Source organism: Panulirus ornatus, chromosome 25, assembly GCF_036320965.1.
Source record: "Panulirus ornatus isolate Po-2019 chromosome 25, ASM3632096v1, whole genome shotgun sequence".
In the NCBI taxonomy this organism is placed as follows: domain Eukaryota; kingdom Metazoa; phylum Arthropoda; class Malacostraca; order Decapoda; family Palinuridae; genus Panulirus; species Panulirus ornatus.
Genome location: NC_092248.1, coordinates 10,234,781 through 10,262,523, shown reverse-complemented (window position 1 = coordinate 10,262,523; position 27,743 = coordinate 10,234,781). Strand labels below are relative to the sequence as shown.

The window sequence follows — 27,743 nt, the reverse complement described above, 5'->3', positions numbered from 1 at the left end:
TCCCTTCGCGCAGATATGGTTAGCCCATAATGCAACTTACATCCATTCCCATGCTGAACAACCGTACAGAGGCGCTGAAACAGAAAGCTCTGTCTGTCTGTCTGTCTCTGTCTGTCTGTCTGTCTCTCTCTCTCTCTCCTCACGTGCACGCCAATGGAAGAGGTACCAGAGAGAAGGGGGCGTTATGCAGACGTACAGGTGGAGCCAGGACGCCAGAGAAAGAGCTACGGGTGGAGCTGGGATGTTTACAGAAAGAGGTAGGGATGGGATGGCGTTGAGGCATGAGGAGACGGGGGATGGGACTCTGTCTCCTGAGGGAGTGGACGGTGCAGCAAGAGATCCAGGAAATGTTTACCATTTACCAAGAAGACGACCAGCGGTGGTGGGACCCTGAGAGATCGAACCCGCCTGACGTGTATGGTATGGGAGGGGGATGGAAGAGGAGAGGAATGGGGGGGAAGGAAAGAGGGACACGGAGAAAGGAACGAAAGAGATAAAATGAACGACTGAGCCAGCCTGGGTGATAAGAGAAATACACTAAAAAGGAAGACTTAACCATAAACTCTGGTCTGTGATGGAGATGGGTCAAGGTGATCTCTGATGGATGCTGCTCCAGGATATCTATACTGGCACGGAATCAAGGTTACCCGTGTTGGCAAATGGTTCATGGCACTTTGTAAGGCAGTGTTTTTAAGGTAATCCACGGCGACAATGGTTGAAGGTAATTTCAAAGGCACTGGTTGAAGTTAATCTAGGACTCGCTGAAGGTAATCTGTAATAGTAACGGCTCAATGTAATCCATGACGATAATGGCACAACCAAAGTAACACAGCCTGGTACCTTCAAGACTAACGCCACACAAACAGAGGACGGAAAATTGCGCTACACGAACGATCACTGGGGATGACGTATGTGCCTCCAGATGGCAAACGTGAAGGCCGAACTCACGAGGGACAAATGAGCAGAAAAGAAAAAAAACAAACTGCAGGTTCCATAAGTGAGGAGAGAGAGAGAGAGAGAGAGAGAGAGAGAGAGAGAGAGAGAGAGAGAGAGAGAGAGAGAGAGAGAGAGAGAGAGAGAGAGAGAGAGAGAGAGAGAGAGAGAATGGTGATGGAGCCATAAATAAAATCGTATCCAATTAGGTAAAGTGAGGTTTAGATACGAGACGTGTGCATGCCTCCCATCCTAAAGGGAGCAGGCCCAAGGCAAGGAGGCGCTGGCAGTAGAAGATAACACGAACGAAGGAAACTTGGGAGAGGAGGAGGAGGAGGAGGAGGAGGAGGAGGAGGGGGAAACTTGTACACAGGGGGCAGAGTGGGAGGGAAGAAGCAAAGAGATGTCAATACAATGAAAGCAAGCGGACAAAAAGGCACGAGGGAGGGGAGCAGGCAGGGAGGAAGGCATTGCAAGATGAGGCATGCAAACAGAAATCAGGGCACAGAGAGGAGGGAGCGGGGACGGCAAAAGGACGGAGAAGAAAACTGACGAAAACGAACGAAGGCAAACTGCGAGAGAAGTAAACAAACAGATAACAAAAGGATAAATAGAGGTAGAGGGCGAATAAAGAAGGGACAGGCAGGGGAAATGAGAGTGGCACAGGAAGCCAGCCAACTAAGGCATTAGAAAGTAAGCAAGTAAACAAAGCCAGTCGGCAGAAAACATGCCAAAAACGGCATCAGAGAGATTAAGCAAACAAAGGCGGTGGCGAGGAAAGAAGCAAACAAAGGCAGTCAACCATACCAGCAAACACATGGCAGCATAGGGTAGGCAAACAAGGTGACAGAGGCATGCAAACAGTAACAGACCACCGGGGCCCTTATGAAGGGATGGGGGAGTGGGAGGGGAGGGGTCTCCTCTGCGATACGTCAGAGACCAGACACTGACCCGGGGGTGTAAGTAGAGCTGAGGAGCAAACAGATAACGGGGAAAAGCCTGTAGAGGTGGCGGCCGCTCCTGGCGACGGAGGCGAACATGACGTCAACAGAAAAGAAATCGGGGATGCGGATGACACGAGACAGACGCCAGGCAGTGATGACGGGGGGAGAGAGAGAGAGAGAGAGAGAGAGAGAGAGAGAGAGAGAGAGAGAGAGAGAGAGAGAGAGAGAGAGAGAGAGAGTAAACATGGCAGTACAGGGAGACAGCAAGATGCAGACGGCAGTATGAAAATGCAACCAAGCCGAGGCCAATCAAGAGAGCAGTTATGCAGATATGAGACAGAGATAAAACCATATAAACGGACGTGAAATGAGAGACACGGGGAGGAGGAGAGAGAAGAAAAAGAGAGTGAGAGAGAATACAGAAGAAGGAGGCAAGGAAGAGGAGGTGTAGAAGCGCAAGACACGAGAGGCAGAGTGTGTGGGGAAGGGAGCGGTGGACGCCAGACGTCATGACCTCAACAAGCCGCGGGAGCCGATCTGTCCACTCGACTCCCCAGAGCTTCTCACCAACAAATAAATGGCCGACTTCTGGGAAACACATTACTCTCCACACACGCCATATCACCGAACACTCTCTCTCTCTCTCTCTCTCTCTCTCTCTCTCTCTCTCTCTCTCTCTCTCTCTCTCTCTCTCTCTCTCTCTCACAAAACTCTTACATTACGGGGAAGTGGATCAATGTTTCCCTTGCATGAGGAGACAAAGACCAGGAACGTCGCTGGTAATCTCATTAGCCAACAGGTTCTGAGCAAGTGACCGACGATACACCATGATGAAGATGGACGGAGACGCTGCGCTAACGGGTCAGGCTCATGTGATGAACCTGACCACCACATAACAGGATCTACCACACCACACCACATACCCATCCACTGGCTCTCTACCACACCATACACACTCACCCGCACGCTCTACCACACCCACACACACTCATCTACATATCACACACTCACTCAGAGGTTTTTCCATACCACACACACACTAACCTACTGGCTCTACCAAACTACACATCCATCTACTGGCTCTACCACACTTCATACACTTACCCACAGGCTCTACCACACTACATACACTTACCCACAGGCTCTACCACACCCACAATTATAACACATCAACAACAGATCCTCTCCCCCAACACCCACTCTTCCCTTCAAAGCATCAACCCCTCCCTTGACAACAACCACACTTCCCTCCAGGACAACAGGTTTTCTCCCACCACAACACATAGTTCTCCCTCCCACCACAACTGCCCCTCCCTCCAATCCACCCAGCATCCACCCCGCTACCATCTTCCCTCCCCCATCACCGCGGCCATTCACCCCCAACATGACGGGCGTCATCACAGTACAGCCCAGGGGACCACTTCCGCCTTCTTGCTCTACCGCAGACTGGAATCTCGTGGTTTACCAAGTCCTCCTCAAAAGACCAACCCCCCACACCAAACACGCCCTCACCTTCCCACCACCACAACACGTGTCGGCAGCATCTCCGGGAGACAGAAAATAGGTCGTTATTGTGGTTCTATCTTCTTATCTCTTCCCCAACATATCACTCATATCTTTTTTTTTTTTCCTGTCTCCATTATAATCAGTCTGGAGTTGTTATCGCTGAGGGGTCGCTCGCAACCATTTATGGAGCGTTGTCAGCGGGGGTTGGAGGATGGGGGGGTAGAGGGTGTTGTTTTTATACAGAGATAAATGCGGAATAATACCGGCAGGAGGAGGAGGAGGAGGAGGACGGGGGAAGGGTGCCCCAGGTATACAACGACCCGTGGCAAGACCATCGACCTCAGCTCTGTTCGTACAAGTGTTCCGCGCAGCGACGTCGTGCTGCTCTCCTGTACATGCCAACAGCGATGGTTCTAAACGCACACACATGCCGGGCAACTGCTATTCAACCACCGGCGCACGACGCCACGGACGCGTGACCTCTGACCCGACCGATCCCTCACGGGTTAGGTCGAGGTTCACGCCACCGTCCCTAACACTCGCATGGCCGTGCTCCAGGGTCGTACGTCTTGCTGACGGGGGTAAGTCACCAGTCAACACTAATCCACCTTTTCTGTACGTGTGACGAGTCAGTTGTTCCTGTCCGCTGTGCAATATCATCACCGTCAACCCCTTTTTCTTCACCCCTGCGTGTCCTCACCTATGGCCACCCTTCCACCTGCTCGGGCAACACGCGATACTGTCAGATGCACAGCTACTGCTCCTGTGGTGCTGGAGGCCACCGCCAGGGGAGATCTACCCACGCTTGCCACCCCTTCCTTAGAAAGCCAGACACGTCCATCTACTGCAGCTGGTCCCACGCACCTACACACCCGACATTTATGAGAAGAAACTATGAAGTTTCTATATAAAAATATATATAGAAATAAGAGTAAGCCTGGCATGTAATCATGGTCCTTTTTTGAGGTAAAACTACCGGAGCGAACCAGAGGAAATTAGTGTGGCTGGGGGGAGAGGATGGGGTTTGTGGAGGGGGCGGTAGCGTGGGATCAGGCAGACCTCGCTGGCTGTCTCGCTCTCGCCTCGCTCTGATGACTCACTCCCGTCCCCACTCATTAAGACAGTCTACCATTACGTGCAACTCCAACTCTCAATATACTCTAATTCACATTCTACCCTCCTCCAGTGGGCTTAACTCTAATCACTCTTCCATTCCCTCTAAATTCAATTAAACTTGATACAACTTTACGGAGACTCATTAGAGAGAAATGGTGTCACCGTGAACACGTCTTTGCTGGATGGATACCCAAACCATTCATTCATTCTCAAGAAATCAGTTCCGATCTAGCAAGTGTTACGACGCACGGCCGCTCACAACAGAGGAACTCACAACCTTCGTTCTTACAAAACGACTGTTACGTTCTCCAGTTTGAAAAGCTTGATATAAACTGATGGCCACTTTCTACCTTACAACAGAATATCTGACGTGTATTCAAGTGTCACATCGTAAGATGGGAAGACCAGATGCGACTATGCCTCCGCCTCCACACTATGCCAGGCAGATGGCACTGAGGTAGAGCGGACGGCACTGACCTTAAAACAGACAGCAGTCAACGCAAGCAGAGCTGATGGCACTGAGCTTAAAGAGATAGCAAGTAAACTCAAGCGGATGGCACTGAAATCAAGCTGATATACAACAGAATGGTTGAGGGTTCGAGAGGAAAGGGGGGAGGGGAGGTCACAAAACAAATGGACGGATCCAGTCTCTGAGCAGCTGAGGTCTGGGAACCACCTTGAAAAAAAAAAAAATATGCCAAGAAGAAATGTGACGGGTAACTCAGGTCTAAGGTTCTCACATTTCAGGCGTCCTCGGACGGCATACTGCACACGTCCCGTACCTGAGGTCTCCAATTGCAAAGGGACGGGTTTAACTTCTTTTTTTTTTTTTGTCCTTCTTTCCACACCCACGTAAGCTTTCATTCAGCTTCGGCCTGATTATGGCGCGTGGAATTAGGCCATTTTATATGACATTCAAACGTAGAGAAGATAATACGACCAGGCCACAATGACGGCCCCCTCGTTAACCGGTGCACGATTTATGGGAAACCCAACTTACATCGGAGAGGCTTATAACTTCTGTTCAAGTTTGCAGACTCCTCAAGCACCACTATCTATCTGGTCGTGAGGTGGCGGCGCGGGTGAGCGAGCAAAGTCTGGAGGAGCCGACCGGCGGTCGCTCTTGTAACGATCATCACCGAGAGCAACACAAGTCAGGCTGGCTGTCAGGAACACAATCACAGAACCCATTGATCTCTGAGGCCGGTTTGTCTCTCTGTCTCTCTGTCTCTCTCTCTCTCTCTCTCTCTCTCTCTCTCTCTCTCTCTCTCTCTCCCCCAGCCTCCAGACATGTTACTGTATGTCTTGTCCAACTGTTTCTCATCGGTCATACGTTCTTCATGACCAGAACATCCAAGATGCGATTCTCAAACACCGTAGCGTCTGACCCGACTCTTTAGAGGGTGAACAGGCTTTCAACCACGCGAATTTTTCGTAAGCTTTTAAATCCAATTGCCATTTTTCACTTCCACTGTGCCATGCGGGCCAATTGTTTCCCCTGCCTTGTCACGACAGTTAATATTTCACATCCGTACAGAACAAAGGGTCAGGTCATCCATCACTACGACGTCTGCACCATGTACTACTGCCCTCACATCAAGTATTGTACCGTCTTACGCCTTCGCTACCATCTCTCACACCGATCATTGTACCCCCTTTACAGCGGCTAGGACGAAGCACTAGTGACATGAAGAGAGGAAATGCGCAGACGAAGAGAAGAAGGAAGATAATACAGAATGGATATAAAGAAGAAGCTCTGAAGGAGGACAAGGAGGATGACAACCATCATGACGGTAAGCGTGGGAGGGAGAAGAGAAATCAGGACGGAGTGTCACTGTCATTCACCAGGTGCCCGTCCGTGCTAGACGGGCGTCTTCCACTAACACCGTACACAAGCCTGTCAACACGGCAGCCATAACATGTCTCACCGACAAATGGACCACGACCCTTCGAAGATACAGTCAATATTTACGTTTAAGCCCGCCTGTCAATACCGCATTTGGTCTGAAGTATGTGCTGTATGTACGATCAAGCTTGAACAGAGAACTGGGAAGAAAAAGTGCTCTAGAGTTGCATATGCATATATATATATATATATATATATATATATATATATATATATATATATATATATATATATATATATAATCAGTGTTGGTGTTCTTCCCCTGCCTCCACTCTGGTATCTCCCTAAGCACACCCATGAACCAGCGACCCTCACACCACACCACCCACTATACTCCCCGGGTATCAAATCACACCCTTCACATGGCTATATTTTCAGTGTACGTTACTGGATAAATGTGGGAATAATCTGTCCCAAAACATTGGCGAAAAATTCAATATGGCACGAAAATATAAACTGAATAATATCATAAAATGTCTTATAATGATAGATAAAAACACACACAACCACGTCTTTCAGTATAGCACGAGTGACCGTGGCGTTGCACACACACACACACACACACACACACACACACACACACACACACACACACTTTCAACACTTCAACACATAAGAGGACCATCCTCAAGGGCTCTCTAACTATTCACAGTAAACACCACACTTGACGGACATGCGTCTCGGGTGGGTGCTTCACACTACCACACTCGCGACACCTGGCCATCAAACTTTCCCATCAATTACTGATGTTTTTCCAGGTCCTGTGTTCGTATCCAGCCGAGTGACCGACCGCCTGTGTGTAAAACCCGGGCACATCTTCTCACAGCGATGACACCAACTCAGGCCAAACGGGTTTACCACAGTCGACATACACAGCCCACCAGAGTTATGTCATCTTACGGGCAGCACAGAGGTGTTCACACGAGGGGTGGCGCGACAGGCACTGCGTCAGTAGTGGTGCGAGGGGCGGGCGTCACCAGGCCAGAGCCACGACTGACTGGTGAGGGAGGAGGGACGTGCGACAGTCACCAGGTGAGTGGCGGCGCATGACTAGCATCCACCCGCACGCGGCCTGTCGCCTTACCGGATACCACCAGCCGGGCTCGCGCGCGCGCACACCCATGCTTAACACAGCCGGCTGCTACCCCGCCGGGACCCGACCTTACACCCCCCAGTCCTCTTACACACTCTCATGTCCACCTCCTCCCCCATGCTCGGGACACCTTCGTCAGGAGACTGTCTTTCTTTCCAGAACACAATGACGATTTGCCTGAAGGCGGCTATACATATCTACAACATAACTTTTATCTTCATTTAAAGATTAACATGGGTCATTAGGGTCACAGGTCCTGTCTTGCTCGCGTGACACATATCATAACATGTGACGCAACCTACACCCTAGTGTGACATAACGTGGATCCTTATGTGACACTATGTCCAGCCATGTGTGATACTAGATTCAGCTCAGTGCAACACAAGCCTCGTGTGACACCGACTCCAGCCTGATGTGACACACATACACACGTTCCTGCAGCAGAGGGAGAGAGGAAAGCGAGAGGAGAGATTAGCCACCCCTACCTCATCTTCGTAGATAGCCAGTACCACATTAATTCCCGGGGAGGAGCCAGTCTGATGATGTGTCGCTCCGGGATGATTACGACGTGTGTGTGTGTGTGTGTGTGTGTGTGTGTGTGTGTGTGTGTGTGTGTGTGTGTGTGTGTGTGTGTATGGGGGGGGGACTGATGGGGGCATATTCACCATGTGGTCCTAACTCCACCCACACACACACACACACATACCAACTCCATTATCATATTCATCAATCTACATGAAACACACCTAGGTATCTGCACACACACACACGTACACACACACACACACACACACACACACAGGTACAGACTTATACTTATTCACACATGCTATTGTACTATAAGGTTATGGCGTGCTGATGTTACGAACAAATTACTGTGCAAACTGTGTGGTCCTTGTACACGGGCTCACACACACACACACGTAATCTACCCCACACCCCCAACTCCCCAAGCGTACTCCCTCCCTCCAACTCACACCCCGAACTTGTCCTTGGGCCTTCCCTCGCCTATACCTCCTCCACCAACCACACCACAGTGAAGACTAACGCTACACACACTCCATCTCAACCTCACCCACATGCAGGCGTCACCGTAATGCAGTTCTCCCTCCCGACTGCAGCAGCGAGGGAGGCACAACCTGGGGAAGGTCTTCTGTAACGTATACGTACGGTGGTGTACACACCGAGGGAGGAGGAGCGGGTGGTCTTCCCGTGCCTCCGTGATAATGTACATCTCCCAGCCACCCACGCCTGGCTTACCAAGCCCCTGCACCAACACAGTAATTGTCAGTGGGGTTATAATCACGTCTCTGTACACATCATTATACCATCAGGATGCAGACGCATCTCCCACTTCGTGGAACACAACAAGGGGGCCATGTAACCTTGACTGCCCTTCAGGATTCCTTCTGCGTGTGTCTCTACACGACCCATCTCGGGGGGGGCACTGGAATAGTCTTTCTCATTTCGTTTTCCAAACTTGCACAGGCAACGCAGTTTGTCTGGGTACGACCCAGAAAAAGAAAAAAACCCTATGCCCAACAACTTCTGGACCAAACCCATTTCCTGAGTTATAGCAGCCAACTTGCTATATAATGAAGTGCAGCTCAGAATAGTTACCAAGTTGGTTATTTACCAAGTCACTTCCTAACAGACTGTGGCTCTAAATTATGGCTGACAAGTCGCTATTCACACTAAAAGTAAGTCTGAATCGTTATTCTTCTCCACAGCCCATGTTTGTTATCATTTAATAGAGACCCAAATTATGGTAGCCACATCGTTCCTCAACACAGCCATAATTTATGGTTGCTAAATCCTGGCAACCAAACGGCTATTTAACATGGCTGCTAACTGCTGCCAAGCCAAGCTGCTATTTAACAGAGTTCAGCTCCAAATCACAGCTCCCTAGTTGCTATTAAAGGACGCTCATCCCTCAGGTCATAGCTAACAACATGCTCTCTGATAATCAGGTTCATTCATCACCACCCCATCCCCCTCCCCACCATCCCTCAAAAATAATAATAATAATCATTATCATAAACTTAATACTATCGTAACGAACCAGTGGGAAAACGTCCATCTGGAAGGCTACGTACATACACACAGCTCTATTCTCACATACATACATACAGCTCTATTCTCACATACATACATACAGCTCTATTCTCTCGAGAGACGTATGTGGGGCCGCTCTGCCCACGGGTTACTCAACAGAGCTGTGTGCCGTAATCCCCAGGAGAGATGAAGAGGAGAGTGACGCCTTATCTGTCACAGGAAACGTTATCGGTGACCCCGGGGTCTGATAAGAAACGAATCCCGGGCTCAAGCCCCTCCACTCCCTAGGGATTAAGGCCCAAACTGGCTAAACAACGACAGCTAAGATTCCACGGGCGATAACTGCCGTATGGCCTTTTATGACACTGTTTATCACTCAATTTCCAGCCTTCAGCTCCGCCGTAAAAGGTGACACAGAACGTCACGTGTTTTCAAAGCACACACAATCACACACACACACACACACACACACACACACACACACACACACACACACGGTAAATAAACTATCAACTAACTTCCAGCACTGCACATACCCAGCATATTTACTATAAATTAACAATCTAATAATTAGTTAAACCACACAGGGGCCCCCCACCCCCCCTCATTATACACAGTGGTGTATTAGATATACTTTTTCTCGACCTCTCAAAGTCATGCAATGAATACATACGAAGGTTCTTTCACTGGACTAAATTAGCCTGTTTACAAAAAGAACCGATACAGCGTTATGACCTTTCGCTGACCCCGCCAGATCAGAGCCGACCTTCACCTGACCTATCCTCTCTTATCAACTGGGAAAATATTAATTTCTCTCTCTTTCATACCCACTACTCTCCCAGCAGGGGCAATATCATAGATCCGAGCCGGCAAGGCTCAAATTCCTGAGATTTTTATATTCACAGATATTCGATGCACTGTTACCTGCGTACACACACACACACACACACACACACACACACACACACACACACACACACACCACACAACACACACACAACAAACACACGCACACACAGTATTCATAAGTTTAAAAAGTTGTATGACAATAAATGGATCGAAGAGATAGGGCCCCCTAAGTGTAAAACTCCCTCCCCTCCCGTGTAGTACTAATAAACAACTACACGTAAATACATATGTAACAGACTGCAAATCTGCCTAGTACCGAGGAGAGAAGAGAGAAGAAGGGAAGGGGGTTGACCCCATTACAGCCTCCAAGTTTCTACATCAGCTGGACGGCGTCGAGCGGGAGTATATTGGAGGTTATGAGGAGCTGGACGAGTGGCTTTTCAGAAGGTATGTCAAAAGGTCATGCCTTCCCAGTGAGGGATGGTTGTGTCGTCCGACGGCTGGGACATACTTGGGCAATGAAAGTGTGAATACCGTCAGCAGACGTGTGCTCATGAAGCTACGGGGTGGGTTAAACTCAGAAAGTTCGTGAGGTGAAGACCCACTGGTGTAGAACTCTCTCCCGCTACGGGACAATCAATTACACACACACACACACACACACACACACACACACACACACACACACACTTTAGGCTCAGCAAGAGGCCGTGGGAGCCACTATCAAACGCTTGTGTTCAAAAGGGATGCTGGTGAAGTCTTTCATCTTAAATCTGGCCACGATCAATACAACATCCACAAGGATACAGTTCCACACGAGCCTAGGAGAAAAAAGAACCATCAAAAGTCTAGAAAAAAAAATCCCCTCCACTCGAAAGAAACTGTAAAATTTGAAGTTAAAAACCCCAGAATTACGTGAGTGACATTCATTTTTTTCTTATGAATGACCGTCAAAAGTGCGACACTTTCCTCCCACCGTTCGGCACGTACATGGAGTCGGTCGAGAATTCTACCCGGACAATGCGAGTACATACAATATTTCTAGACCGTGTAGCATATGTAGGGTGGGTGGTGTGGAGGGGCCAGAGTGGCAGCGTTGCGAGGTAAGGATTGCAGAGTGTATGTGGAGGGGTTGGAATGGGGGCTGACTTTTGTGGGCTACGCACGGTGTACAGATATAGGAGAGTAATGAGGACATGTGTTGACATGGGGAGGGGGACGCGAATGTGGGGGTAAAGTGGGACGAGTCTGGCTGTGTATATGCGAGCACGCACACATACACACAGGCACGCACCCTGCTGCTCGTGAACGGGTCGAGAAAGGAAAATCGTTAGTCATGTGTGGGGAGTCTCGCCTCCCGCAGTGACACGGACTGAGCAGTTGTTTGCACCACGGAATGGAACAACAACGGCGGCAAACATGCCACAGGCTACCGCCGGAGCCGGTGACAACACCCACCTCCACCTTGCTGTCCGTATGGCCTCATCATCACTACCGTACAGAGCCTCATCATCACTACCGCGCAGAGCCTCATCATCACTACCGCGCAGAGCCTCATCATCACTACCGTGCAGAGCCTCATCATCACTACCGCGCAGATCCTCATCATCACTACCATTCCGAGTTTGTTCAGCATGTAACTGGTTACATAATCCAGTTACTGTGGGCTACTTCCTGGACCTTTGGTGTGCTATGCATCCTTCCTGGCGTCCCCCGCCCACAGGATGGATCAGGAGCGCACTATAAATTTGCCGGAGTTAGCAGCAAAAATAAATATGCATCCCTGCTATCCGCTTCGTTATTACCTAAGCTATTCAACATCCCCAAGGGACTACCGACCAGCCTTACATTATTCATGACCTCATCCCCCACGCTCCACTCACCCTGTTATCGCCAGACCCTAGCCTTCCACTAGACTTATCTTAATCACCCTATTCGACGCACCTTAACCCTGTTATCAACCTTACCATCACCGAGCATGCTCACTATCCCCAGACCCTCATATCTAGCCCACCTTACACACAAAAGAAATCATAATTCTCGTTACTCAAGAGAAAATAGATCTATAGCACTCGCCACTTTCATATTTTCATCTTAACCTTGGAGGGCAAGAGAATCCGTCTATCCCTACAAATTTGTGCGTTCCTGACCTCCTACTGGCCAAGGGGGTATTGGGGCTGAGGACGACCCCCACTTCTACAAAATCAACCCCACAAAATGATGCATGTAAACACCTGGTCCACCCAAGGTGAAAGGGACAGGAGGCAAAGCTTCACGTATGAAGGAACAACCCGCCTGGTACTGTGTCGAGACTTGTAATTCATTCCCTTCCCCCAGTCAACACAGCAGATATCAGTATGACGAGTCATGAGCTTGGCAGGCAAGGGATGCAGGCATCAAGCGAGACACAGCGGATGTACCCGGCCAGCCACACGAAGAATTCTCAGGTAAGCCGCTGCACCATGATACACTGGATACGTCATAGGCGATCCCTTCCGGCAGCTTCAGCGAGAAGAACGCCTTCAGTAAAGACGGCCGGAGGATCGCTGCAACTTTTGTGTTTTGAAGCCAGATACTTCAGATATCAGCTCTCGCGTGTGTTCAGTGCAAACATTATGCCTCTATAACACGCCAGACCCGAGAATGACGGCAGTAATAACAGCCAACGCGTGGGTAGCCAGCCATTGGCTGCAAGTCAGTTCTTAGCTACATAATACGGTCAGAACAGTTTATATAACTCCTTAACCACGCAACTCATGAATACCTTTTCATAACGACAGTACAGCCCTCAAGGATGAGTTCAAAGGCTAGGTTCATCAACAGCCCTAAAGGGTCGTGCCTCAGCCTAGTCCCCTTCCGAGGGCTTCGGCTGTCCCCCAGGAAGCAAGCTTTTGTAAACAGGCTTCTAGCATTCTATGGCTGACCCATACATCGAAACATTATTGCAGTAAACTGCCTGGCCTTCATCATGAACAGCCTTACCAGCCAAATGCTTCTCTACAGTTTAGACAACACAGGTACGCACCCACTTCACCGTCTCCTTAAGGGGCACTAGACTGGGATTTTCCAAAGGATTTCCACTTTTTGCTGTTATAACTGCGATCCTCTATCATGCCCCGCTGGGAGCAGCGGTACTGTTGCAACCTTGGCAGGGGCTCAAACTCAAACCCGGATCAGAGGTCAGTCTGGGCCTGTTAAGAGCCGTCAAAGCTCACACCTTCAGACTAGCAGAGCTCAAACTTAGTTTTGCATCGGGCTCAGTCTGGGTTTGAGAGCCGTCAAGGCTTAAAATATCACGGTGGAAGTTAATTGGTTGGCTTTGTCATACATCAGCTTTAGTCAGGGTCTGAGGGAACCGTCATATCTTACAATCTCACTCTGGACCTTATCTACACAGCTCAAATTTATTCGTGAGTCAGATTTAATCTTGATCGAGGCACAAGGCGTTGAAAGGCAGTGACGTCTGAGACATGACGAAATGCCATGAATACACATATAAATATGTAATCATTTTTCTTTTTAAGTTGAAGGTTTCCAGTTACGAACGAAAGTCCTCATCGAGGCCAGGCCCCTTTGGAGGAATGGAGAAGAGGAGGAGGAGACCAAACTAGGAACTCCCGAGGAGGAGGAAAAAACCTGCCTTTCAAAAATGGCCAGGTCGAAGCTGCGAGAAGGGAGGAGAGAAAGAAAAAAAAATATACGTGATTTACGATGTGAGTTGAGGCTCGGGTTGGCGAGTTATAAACTGTCTCTGACAAGATTAAGATATGAAGAGTCTACCAATAGACAGAGACTGTTGGGTTAAAAACCATTGTGCCATCTGACAGCCACATGAATTGGATCAGGTATGAACTGAGGTCAACTGATGAAGGACCACTCACACACCACCGATGAAAAAGTTTAGGGTCCATACTGGCCCGGTGGTTTCTGAGGAGATGACTAAAATGTGTAAATGTTTACTTGGGAGATGACGGACGCTGAGTGGTGACACCACCTCACCTGGCGAGCTAATAAACTAGGCGAACCAGGTAAAACCAGGTGAAGCAAGTAAGAGAGAAAAGAAGAGGGAAATGAAAAAGAATAGAGATTAGAAGCAAAACTGAGAAGGATGGGTGTATGGTGAAAGTAGGGACATGATGTGAAGACCAGCTGGGTAGCTAATTCTTAATGAGATGGAGTTAAGACCAGCAATCCTGAAAAAGAAGGGTGGAAGATGGTTTCCGGCATCACTTTAATACTCTCAAGCCTGAAGACCTATTATCGAAAAACTAAAGTTATTATTCTTAGGGCCAAAATCACGTCCACGAAACAATTCGTGAATATGTTTTCATGCCACACACCTCAGAGGGATCCTCATGTGGTTAGGGACGACTAGGACGCGGGTTGCTGGTCCCTCGGAGTACAACACAACCAAAAGATTCCTGAAAACAGCTGGTACGAGCCCCTCCACGAAGGCCTCTCCTTCCACCGTCACCTTGCGCACGCAACGTCAGCGCACACACTTGGACAATCAATTCTTACTTTAGTTACGCCTTGTCAAAGTTGAGGGAGCGTTGTACGGTCGATTTTCTTAACCTTGCCATTCCATCCAATACGTATTGCGCAACAACGTCCCACAGCATAACATATGCTGCGCAGCTCAAGCTTCGCTACAATTACGTAACAGTCCAAGCTGGACGGGCAACAAGACCAACTTAAGTGTACCTTGCTATTCCACTCACTCTGTGAGCTCTGAGCAACACAGTTCCAATGATAAGAAGCTCAACTCGTTACATAACCTTCAATGTCCACATTTACAAACCTTTTTTTTTTTTTTCACAAACCCCTAACTTCAAACTAACACAGGACCCCCCCAGAGGAGACTTCTGTGGCAAATTCTTGACATAACCATCTCCTGAACTAGTTATCTCCCGTTACAAAAAGGACCTATTGCCCGTTGCCAATCCCTGGAGTCCTTACATAACACACGTGCTTGAACGGTACCGTGTGGGAGGCAAGTGAAAGGCCCTTGCCGCGAACACTGATTTAGGGAACACGGCGAGGCCAAGTTCACCGTTTAGTTGTGTGTGTACACACGACCAGATTCCAACCTCTGGTTGGGCTGGACCAATGTGTCTTTTCTAAACCTCTTGAACACGACTGCTGAGCGTGACGGTGTGACCTCCGGGTTGCCTTGCCGGTCACCGGAAGTTTCAGGATTATGTCAGAGGCCATACCCTTCATAACAAAGGGTCACACTGTCGTAGCAAAGGACCGTCACGTCTTGCTAAGTGTGTAGCTCATCTCAACAAGGTTTGGACATCCGTGGTGTCACGTTCAACCAGTGGGGAGCTCTTATGTAAAGAACGAGCTCAAGTCTGTTCCCCAGTGGGCCCTGAATGTGCCACTGGCTGCAGCCTACACCCGACGCCCCACACAAACGTCAACAAACCACAATTCCCCTCTGTATTTTCCACCTGCCACTCCACTAGTGGCTGAGTCTGCGACAGATCAAACATTCTTGCTTCAACAGAGAACTATATCTTTAACATATCCTCAACAGAAGCTTGAAAAATATGTCAGCAAGTGAACCCAAACTTCTGCGTTCCGGGTTTACACCACCTCAGGGAGGGCTTTGCCCTGACGTGAGGTGACACCAATCTTGGGGTTTACTAAGCTGAGTTCCCCCCTACTGTTGAGGTACTACTAGGCTGAGTTCCCCACTGGCGAGGAACCAGGCTGAGTTAGCCCGACTGGTGAGGAGATGTTTTACGTGCTGTGTTTATAGGTCACGCCACTATGGAGTACACCGTGCTGTGTTCTGGGCCAACACTATTACAGTTACACCTCGCTGAGTCATTTGCTCCCACTGTTCTCTACGTTCTAAACATACACAGACACACACATAAAAAGTGGTGCACTAAAGTCCGTATTACCAAATACCTTATGAAGTGTTTATTACTATAAAAGACCAAAAAAGAGTGAGAGAGATTAAGAGCTGACAGTGTTACGAGAGTAAACAAGTTACCACCATCCTGAGGTGGGAGGATAAACATTCCCGAGGCAGGTGGTGTGTGGGACCCCTGGGGGAACACGAACATGACACACCCTGGGTGAAGACGCTGACATCTGCACGTATCGCCCCACACCCGCGGGCCCGTTCTAATCACACCGCTTTAGGGGGTTAACCTGCGGCTCGGACAAATACGATTGCAGCCCTCCGCTTCTGTATGTCTGTCTGGCTAGTGGGTCGACTGGGACACACGAGAGAGAGGGAGGGAGGGAGGGAGGGACTATGCTTCGTCCGTTCACTTCCAGCTGACGACTGCCCACCAACAGAATAATGTGGTCATTACTACATTTCAAAAAGCCATAAATCCGTAATGGCTTCATCCTAGTCTGGCGAAGCCTTTTATCGCGGTGATGGGCAGTCACTGCAGTGGTCTGTTATGTCCCAGGGTGTGCACCGCCACAGCCTGGCACAGACGTGATCCCGGAACACAGCCTGGCACAGACGTGATCCCGGAACACAGCCTGGCACAGACGTGACCATAGAACACAGTCAGGGACAGATCTGAGGGATGGAGAGGCTTGCGACAGACGAAGGGGATACAACAAATCTTGGGGACTGAGGCGGGGATGCATCACAGCTTGGGACAGAGGCGGGGATGTAACACAACCTGGCACAGACGTGGGACTGTAACAAAGCTAGGTAAAGACGTGGGGATGTAACACAGCTTGACAGAGAGGATGACCCAACAATAACCCCCCCCCCCCATCTCGACCCCCAAACTTTACCCACCCTCCACTTCACCACACACAACAACACGACCAAACCACAAAGGAAAAAAAATCATAGGCTCACAACTGTGAAAGATGTAGACCGTGCTGTAGTTTCTGGGGTGACGGGCAGACGGAAGGCTAAAAATACCTGGGGACTGGGTGGAGATAGCAATTACCTCGGGGTGAATGATGGCGGGGGGGGGGGGGTCTCTCTGCCCATCCAAGAACAGGACGCTGCCGAAAATGAGTTATCGGAAAAAAGAAACACAATTTTAATGACAACAATTATGTAAGTGCTGCCTTGCTACTCTCTAGAGAGAGAGCCATCATTTTTTTTTTTACGCTTCTGTTTACGGTTGTATTTACAGTTTACTACTGTATACGTGTGAGTCTATTCGTGACGGGAGAGGAAGTATTATTGAACGTGCGTGTTCTTTGGAGGTACGTGCCATAAACGGGGTGACCAGATTTAGATAGTGGCTAACGTATGTACATGACATACTGTCGGTCCAGTGCCTGACACCAACTGATTTGAGATTATGTGCGAGGTTGGCAGGCGGGGAGATAAGAGAGCTATGTTAAACCAAGGGACTGCCTATACTGCCTGCCCACTCTACTCAGGCGAAGATAATAATATAAGTCCAAAAATACCCCTTAACAGGAACACACACACACACACACACACACACACATATACGGGTTCTGTCCTGAGTGTGTGTGTGTGTGTGTGTGTGTGTGTGTGTTCACTGTAACTCGCAACTCGCGTTAATTTCCCTCCTCCTGATTGTCATCGTCCTTCTAATCCTCTCTCTCTCTCTCTCTCTCTCTCTCTCTCTCTCTCTCTCTCTCTCTCTCTCTCTCTCTCTCTCTCCATTTTTCCCACAGTCCCTTCCTCCCCACGTATAATCCTCTCCCAAGGCTTAACCTTTCTCTCTCTTCTTCCCTCTCTCCTCCCGACTCTATCCCATTTCCTCTAATCATCTCGCACCCCACTCTCCTTTCATATCTTTATCATCGCCCTTCATTATCTCCCCAGCCCTTTCTTGCGCTCGCTTCTACCGCCTTCCCCACCCTCCACCTCCCAACTCTTCCCAGCCCAACCAGATAATATTCCCTCCCTGTGGGGGACACGCGACGCGCGCAACAAATGACGACTGCCAAATAACGCGGGGTAATGCTGCGGCGCGCTCCCCCAAGGGGAGGATCTCCCGACGCAACCTGATCTTGTTAACTCCCTCCCACCGGCCGATCGCGGCTCAAAAATGCCGTAAAGAAGGCATACTTACCGTCGAATGGCGGGTACTTAAGGCATAAATCACCCCAAACGACCCGAGGACGGCTCAAAATGACGGATAACGAATGGTCGTTTATATTTTCGGGCGCAAATGAGACCGATAAAGCCAAGAGAAGTGAATACGTATATCACTATTGTACGACCCTTTGGGTATGATGACGACCTCTGACCTCATCCTTAAGGTACAGAGCAAACGGCCGGGACATACAATCTCCTCTCACAAGGGAGTCGTACCGTCGTGCTCGAGGGGAGTCGTACCGTCGTGCTCTGGGGGAGTCGTGCCGTCGTGCTCTGGGGGAGTCGTACCGTCGTGTTCAGGGGGAGTCGTACCGTCGTGCTCAGGGGGAGTCGTACCGTCGTGCTCAGGGGGAGTCGTACCGTCGCGCTCTGGGGGAGTCGTACCATCGTGCTTCTATGGTGAACGAAGAACTGTTTGACGGTAAGTCAGTCATATACGTTCAGTCATAACGCACCATCCACTCTCCACCATCAACCACTCACGTCATTTCTAACAAAATGGGTTGCGTCATGTACATGATGCACATTTTATGCCAATAAATTCCGCCAAAAAAAAGGGAGGGGAGGAGGGAGGGGAATCTCCAACCCATGCCTGGCAGGCTGGTTCTGAGCAGGGACGCCCAGTCCGCCGGGAGATACATATTCAAATACATACCAAGTATTACCATAACCAGCCTTAGGGAGAGCTGATACTTTAAAACTGAAACAATTATGGTTGAGAGCTGGCAATACTTCCCACCGTGGGAGATAAAAAGGATCGAGATACGAATTATCTGAAAGTTGAAAGAAACGCAATGTATCAGTTACAATTCAACTGTAACGACAATTAAATCAATTACAAAAAACTCCTGGTGAATACCTGCTAAGAGTGACGTTGAACGAGTCGAAATTTATGGTGACGAGTGATTGGTGAACGTGTCAAACGCTCCTGACGAATATGAAGTCTACTAAAAAATAACTGATGAATATGAGTCTATATATAACTGAATATGAGCAAAGTGCGCCTCGTGAACATGAGTCAGTTCACAGATAGTGTCAATGATGGCTGCCAAATGTCAGAGGACACTACCCAGCACAGGTTATATCCAGCTCTGATCTGGGCTACACGGACGCACTCTCCCTCACTCTCACCACCCTCTCACTTATCGCACCTCCCTCCCTCCCTCACTCACTTTCCCTTTCCCTCACACGGTGTCATGTCTTGTGTGTGTGTGTGTGTGTGTGTGTGTGTGTGTGTGTTGGTTCATACTCCTTAATGTTAAGTGATGGTGCATGTTCTCCAACTTTAAGCACAAATGTCAGCGAATACTCCCCTACGTTGAGTGTTCGTGTATGCCCCCTCCCCCAGTGTTAAGTAAGTAGAGGGTGTACTTATCACTTCAATTCCTCCTGGGTCGGGTTGTGCTGACCCGACCGCCTAACCTACATTGTCCGTATTTTAACCTTGGTCTTATACTTCACTGCCTGCCCCTCACTTGCAGGCCCCTGTGTTGATGAGGTTCATTTCATGGTTTAATTCAGAAATGTCATCCGTCAGGAGTTTCTTTCAACCCTCTGGGCATGACCAAGGACCTTTTGAACAGGAAGGCAAAGACCCCTTGACCTGACCACGACAGTATACGACCTTAATGGCATGACCCACCCCCTTCCCCCCAAAGGGTCGTAGTTCATACTGGTGACACGTGTAAGGTGTTGACTGGTGTTGTTCATCTTGTCTCTCCATGTTGCCTACACAACCATTAGACCAAACGTAAGGGTATGTTAGTCCAATGATCTGCCTATCAACTGGTTAGAATAGGACGGCTCAGCTCATTGGCTGATGCAAGCAGACATATACCTCGTTACTTTTCTACACACACACACACACACACACACACACACACACACACACACACACACATCCAACTATTATTTCAGTAACTAAATGAGGAAATACAATAAATTTCAACACACCAGGAATAAAGAGGATGCAAGGCACACATGAGTAATGGTACTGGGATTTTGAAACGATGCCACAATCTGAGAGGAGAACGAGCTGAAAACAATGGCAAAGTAGAATTACTTCCTCCATGCAACACATTTCGACATACTCTTGACATGTAATGCCACACTGGGTTCTGAGATTGACCATATCAGGCAATGTACACGAAGTCATGTCTGGTCATATAAGTCTATCATTCAAAATCACTGCTGTCGCTAATTTCTACATTCACATGACTATCACCATGACCATTCTACGTCATGAACTGTGCACACAAGCATGAACTGAACTGATCAAAGTCGTCAACAAGCTTAGCACACTGCTATCCCTTTCCTTAGGTCTAGTGAGCGGAGTTGGTCATGAACAGTCCTCGATCACTTCTCTATCACGACCGTCTGACATCTGTTACCACGAGAGTGACCACCATATCATGACCCATCCCTGTCCCTAGGATAAACCGAGGACGCGGTAACATAACGAGAAATCGGGTCACCTGCAGAGCCTGGTAACGCAATCCCTGTACGCCAACGCAGAGCGCCACCTTCACCGAGAAGGTTGGGAGAGGCAATACGTGAGTAGTGTCTCCAATGTGTTCAACGACAAAATACAGACCAGCCAACTGAGTGATCATGAGCAATACGATCAAGCGACTGGATTCTGCCAGTGGTCCATCACTGATGACGTTATGGTATATTAATCATAATGCAACGCTCACATCAGCTGCAAAATCATTTTACCGACACTTCACTCCATCATCAAGTGGCCAGACTCCTCTGATTTAATAAACCGTTCGAGTATGCAATTTCCCCGCCGGCTTTGCCGACTCTTACATTGAGTTTTAGTCATACTGAGCCAAAAAAGAAAGAAAAAAAAAGAGATTCGAACGGCAATACAGTGCAGGCAGACTTACCGAGGTAATATAGCTTCTATTCCTCTTTGTCCGAAGGTTTGTATATACCCACACGCGGTGCTCGACTGCATTACAGTATATGACCCTCTGTGGTAATTCAGCGCGGAAGAATATTTGCAAAATCAATTGCATCGAAACTGGATATCGGTGACGGCGCCCACTGGAATCATGTACGCGTTGTGTGTGGAAAACAACGCGGCCGTCGAGTGCGCTTCTGGTGGCGGCGCACGAAGAACCCGCCAGTCAACGTTCAAGACTCGGTTCGTCCCACGCAGGGAACCAGCGGGTTAGCCTCTGTCACACTGCAGCTAAGTCAACACGGACTGCAAAGGCCATGACTGCTTCGTGTTGACCATCACTTCGCCCGGGCCATCAAGACCTGAGCTGTCTGACGGCACCAACACCTCTCGTGACGAGGAACGCCAACTAATTAAGATTCTGATCACCTCTAGGCAATCCCCGCTTGTCATAGCCACCATGCTTTCCCCTCCGCGCTCGATCTCACACTCTACCTTACACCCTAATGATGTGGTGACGTCACCCCCACCCAACACCTGCAATTCACTTCCAACTGCAACCCCTGTCAAGCTACTGTTCCCTCCACCTCTCTCACTTTCACATTACTATCTACTCTGATACACAACACTAGTCTCATTCCAGGAAAACTCTTGGGTAACACCGCAATGCTAACATTGTTATCTTTTTTGTCCCTTCGCCACCAACCCTCCATCACAACCATTCTCCGCACATTACCACCATTACCACCATCCCACGGCCATTACCACGCCACCCTCAGCGTCAGGCGACTAGCCGGCGTCACCAACAGATCCGAAGACAATGTAAACAACCTGGAAATGGCTTCCCCAACACGCCAAAGGGAACCTCCCTCGCTCCCACTGGCCACACAAGAGCCCCCTGGTTTTCCCCCACCCTCACCCTACCCTCGGGCCCTCCTTAAACCCCACTCCTTACCAACTCCCTGGCCTTCTCCCTCCCTCCCTGGGATTCCCAACATACTCCTAACTGTCCTCGACACTCCCGACAAATGGGCCACCGTAGAAGGGTGATTGGACGCGTGTAATACTTAGTGTAACATTCTCGAGGCTCACGGAGAGGTAACGCCAGTCCTGCAGGAGGAGGTGGGGCACCATTCTACACACGTCCACAGCGTAACTCACTTCACCCTCCTGAAGGGAGAGAGACAGAACGACAAAAGACGAGTACGTTCCAAGATGCCTTCGTCAGGATGGGAAACAGCAGGTGAGTGTGTAGATCCTCTTTTTAACGAGGACGTTTGCCAGGTGTGGAGTTAGTTAACCCGGCTGACTCAACTGTGGGAGAGACGGGAGGCTGAAGCAGACTAGGGAAGCATCTAACTTTCCTGCGACGTGGATATGGCTGTACTGCTCCTCACTTGGCCTTGGAAACAGGATGAGGTCATATGCCGAGCAGAGGATCTATTGATACAGCAACATACAGCTACTTCACACTACTGTATTATGATGATACTGTAGTCTTCAAGAAAAGGTTACAATGGTTTTCGGATTTCGAAAACAGGATCAACGAAAATCAATAAGTACATGAAAATAAGATCAGCAACAACAGGATGAGACCGTACTGACCAAAGTCGTCAATAAAACAGCTTAGCAATATCCGGCAGGTGTCAGTGTTTCCCCCCAGCACCCACCACACGGGTCAACACCACCTACCCAACCCCACCACCACTTCAATCCATGGACACCTTTTTTTTTTTTTTGTCGACTCTGTAACCACTTCTGCCCCACAACCCACAGGATGGGTAGGAGACCACAGTAAAAATAGCCGCGGCCAAAAAAAAAAAAAAAAATGAAAATAAAAAACGAGTCACCATGACAATACACGACCACTTGTACTGACCTGTGCAAATACAACCTGCAACCCACCTGGACACGACCCGTCCCCATCCTACGTCTCACTGCGCACCTTCCCTGAGGATCGAACCCACCACCGTAAACCTGACCCACTACAGGCAATCATGCCCCTCAGCCACTGACTCAAGCCATATGTACTATAGCCCCCCACACTACATCAACTACCCCTCTTCCCATGTAAATCTCCCCTTCCCCTCCCCATCAACCCATGAACACCCAACTAACCGCCTTCCTAGCTACCTCTTCATCCATCCTTGGATGCGGTCAGGCCTGGGCGGTGTGGATGTCGTGCGATCCACACCTTCATCAGGGTAATAAGGTCGTCTGTCAATATTTGCCACTGGCGTATATACCAAGGTACTTCCCACCAGCCAGCCATTCTCCCTCGCCGCTACCCTCACGCCCCTACACCACCCACCCACGACCACGTCCCTTTCCCTCGGCCACTTCCCTATCCTTCGTCCAGGTCCCTCCCTGGCGAGCAGCCCCTGCAGGCAGACCACGTTATTGGCTTACCTTGACATTTCCGTCCTGTGGGTGACCTTAACTTCCCCTCACGTGACTCACGGGTCGTCTTATTCCGACCAATCATAAACAAAAACAAAAAGGAAATTCCCCAAATGAATATGTATTTCTCTAATTACGCATGATGACTCCTAATCACCATTAAACCTCAGATAATGGCCATTACGTCTCACTTTACCACTCTACTTCACATGACGATGTAAACATAACTTATTCACTTACATAATTTGTTTAAGCGGAGTGAACACGCAAGTGTCCTTCATACGCGTCCTGTGCAATATGTAACTTCTGTCACATCGTCCAAATGCAACAACGTTCGTGTCTCACGTGCTGTCGTTCGTGTCACGCATGATGACGTTCGTGTGTCACTCACGGTAAAGTTCAAGTGTCAAACATGCTGACGTTCTTGTGTGACGTCGTAACACTCATGTCGTCCATCGTAACGTTCGTGTGTCAGACATGCTGAGTTTCGTGTGTCACCCACAGTAACGCTCGAGTTACTGCGACGTTCGTGAGACACTCACGATGAGTGAGGTTAAGAGTGGCACGCACGCTACCGTCTCTCATGAGTCACTCATGGCTGTGGAGGGTGAGGGTGTTATGCAAGCCAGGGGGTCATCTCAGAAGGTCGTCCTACCCCTTAAGTGGGAGATTAACCCCTCCCCCTCCCTTCCACACGCACCACGCCTCTCATCATGTCCAGAACTCAATTAAACAATTACTTAATGAACGTCACTGCGCATCTAATCTAACATTCACAAACTAATCAGATCTTAGTCTCGTCCATTACGCTGATACGAATTCGTTTCCTTTCACGGACCCTAACAAGTAATAACCCACCACGCCCTGGCTAAAACACACACACACACACACACACACACACACACACACACACACTGGCTGTAAATGCTCAAGCTTTTCGCTCAGCTTCTGGCCATATAGTAATTACGTGTTTAAATTTACACGGGGTACATCAAATTTCATTATGCAAACATAGCGTATACATTACTGTGAGTATGACGTATATGACAGGGGGTGGGGGGGGTAGGTCACGGGAGAACAGAGGTCACAAGAGGGCCACATAGGGCACGGGGAGGTGCTGACGAAAGGGCTAAAGAAGAAGGTCAGAAGCGAGTCACGTGAGATCGTCACTAGATGGGCTAGAGGGGAAGGAGGGAGGTCAGAAGATGGTTTGAGGGGAACTGGAAGGTCAGAGGAGGGCTAGAGTGGAGGGGGAGGTCACAAGGTCAGGACCAGGTGTCCGCCACAGATACCCTCACACCACCAGCAATGATAGGTAACGCATGGTAAGGGGTGACCAGCCATGATAGGTAACGCATGGTAAGAGGTGACCAGCCATGAGAGGTAACGCATGGTAAGAGGTTACCAGCCATGGTGTCTAACACCTGGCGAGGGTAATGTTCAGGATCCCCGCTGGGGGGGGGGGGGGGTTTAATGCATGATGCTGACACCACAGGTAACTCACTGCACGGTATACCTCCTGCGTCCTCAGTCCCTTTGGCACGACGGTACGGCTTTTGGGTGTGACCTGACCCTATACAAGGGTCGTGCTGAGGTCGTACCGTCGTACTGAGCAGTCGTACCGTCGTGCTGAAGGTGGTTCAAGCATCTAAAGGTAAAATGTAACTCACATAACCCGACTCGAACAGTCATAATACCGACAATAGACAACTAAGCTGCAGTACACACGGTGCAAATCAAGAGAACAGATTGCACAACGATAGGAATAATAAAAGCTCGCTGGGTAGGAGGTAGGAGGAACAGCGGAACACCCATCCGCTGGCGTCAGATTTAATAATCCAGGAATTACAGGCCGCCAGTAATCAATAATCGGGTGGTGAGCAGCGACAGTTTCCCCCCCGTGTGTTTCAATACGGCTGTGACAACAACACCATAGTTATGGCCCGTCTGCATCTCAAGCCTTCAACTCCATCTCCGACCCGATCTCTCTCTCTCAATTTACAGACGACTCAATTTACCTTCTTTAACATCCCAGTATCCTGCTGGAAATCCTCGCCTCTCTTCCTCTCGTTGTCTATCCTACTTCTAACCCCTACGAGCCGATGGTCTGTACCCCAGATCGTAACAACCCTTGCGTCTTTCTCTATCTCCACCCGCCCCCCACTTTATATCTATCTCTGTACCTCTATCCCCTCCCTTGCAACACTGCCGCCCACACGCCCCTCCCCAACACCCACGCCGGCACCCTCCAGTATTCACCACGGTCAGCATACATGATGAGGGGAAGCGCTCGCCTCCAAGATTCAGCTGGACAGCCGCCGCCTCCAGAGCGAAGCACAAATTGAAGGCTGTTCACTCAGTCGGCTTCAGGAGACGGGAGAGATGGCGTCAACTCCACCGCCAGCTTGCTCCCACGTCATGTGTGACGCTTTGCCAGACTCGTCTCTTGCTGCTTCGAATGCTAGGGTGACTAGCGCGCTTACGCACTTCCAAACACCAATCCTAGACACCGTCAACCAATCCTAAGGCCCTAAATCCCAATCCTGAACACCATGTACTAACTCCGAACACCGCAAATCAGTCCTTAAGCTTCCAAACCCAATCCTAAATACTACATACCAATCATAAACACAAAAAAAACAAATACTGAAACACACCAATACGACACCTAGGTGCGATAGCGTGACCTCTGACCAGACCCTAAGAGGTTGTTACGACAAGGTCACGTCATCATAATCCAGGGGTCGTTCTGTCGTTATCATGAAATTATTTTCCAGGCAACCATGAATCTTGTACAAAAAATATACCAGTCTTAAGCACGCCATATACATCTACCAATTATACCTTACGACCCTAGACCCAAATTGGCTACTATCACCGACCCCTTAACCCATGCCAGCTGCTATAACGACCCATGACAAAAGATGACAACCGATAACGACCCTTGACCCCCCCACCCTATTCAGCGGACAACTAGGAACTTCATGGAACGCAGCATCAGAACAATTAAGTTGTACTACCTACCACCCTCGTAGCCCCCATATTGAGGGGTCTTCCTCAAATGACATCTTGGTCATAAACTGACAGGTCGAGAGGGGGATTCCCATCAGCCAGGAGGTATCTGCCTCGAAGGATGAGGATCCACGATCACCGTAAATCTACATTCATGTACTCATGAGTACACATGGATCCGACTGAATGCGAAGCCACACACGGATCCTACTGAAATGCGAAGCTAGTTTCTAAATGGGACCTTTTTATATCAAGCCTTCTGTCAGTTCCTACCTATAGTTCTCTCTCCTTATTTTTCTCACAATGTGAGCAATATACACTAGCCCTGCCACACGACTACATTTCGTCGTACGCACACGCACGTAAAGCAGTAACAGCAAAGATGCATTTCACTACAAATACGAGAGCTTCTGTTGGGTTTACGAGCACAGGTGAAGGAGACAGTGTTACCCTCAGACCACATATACTCAGGGTATATACACGGTCGCCTTCATACCCTAAAAATATCATCAGAAACACCAGTAACATGGCCGTACCCATGCAACTGTCCCTCATACATGGGAACCCATTCCAAGACTTTTCCATACTATTTCCCAAAATTCTGCTGACTTCAGAAAAGTAATTAACTGGCAAGCATCACCACCCACCCCCATCTCGAGTGGGAGAATCTATCAGAGATTTCCCTGAAATACATTTACAAACTCAGCAAAAAAAAAAAAAAAAAGGAGGGGAAAAAAATCAGGAAACCTTTTCATGAAGCGAACGCACTTTACTGACGTCGGATACGTCACGTCTGACGCGTGGACGACAAGCGAGGCAAGGTCAAAGGATCAGCCAATCAGCTGGTATCATTAGGAAGAAGGTCGTGGATTCATCAATCTAGACCAAAGTCTTTGCTGTCCCCCTCAGCTGAGTGGGTCAGCTCACAGGGATGCAGACCCTTCGCC

The 27,743-nt window shown here is 49.1% G+C and overlaps 1 protein-coding gene across 19 annotated transcripts in view; it reads right to left on the bottom strand.

The window, feature by feature from the left end:
* The window catches only part of LOC139757250 (adenosylhomocysteinase-like 1), a 338,517-nt gene that overhangs the window by 86,826 nt on the left and 223,948 nt on the right, over window positions 1-27,743 (bottom strand). For 2 of the 19 annotated variants that reach the window (XM_071677535.1, XM_071677540.1), the window contains exon 1: window positions 7,306-7,461. The exons of 14 other annotated variants lie outside the window; for them this stretch is intronic. The gene's annotated coding sequence lies outside the window, so the exon portion shown is untranslated. Of the gene's footprint in view, window positions 1-7,149; window positions 7,464-27,743 lie in introns of those variants that run through there. 3 more of the 19 variants (XM_071677537.1, XM_071677541.1, XM_071677542.1) reach the window with 3 other exon arrangements.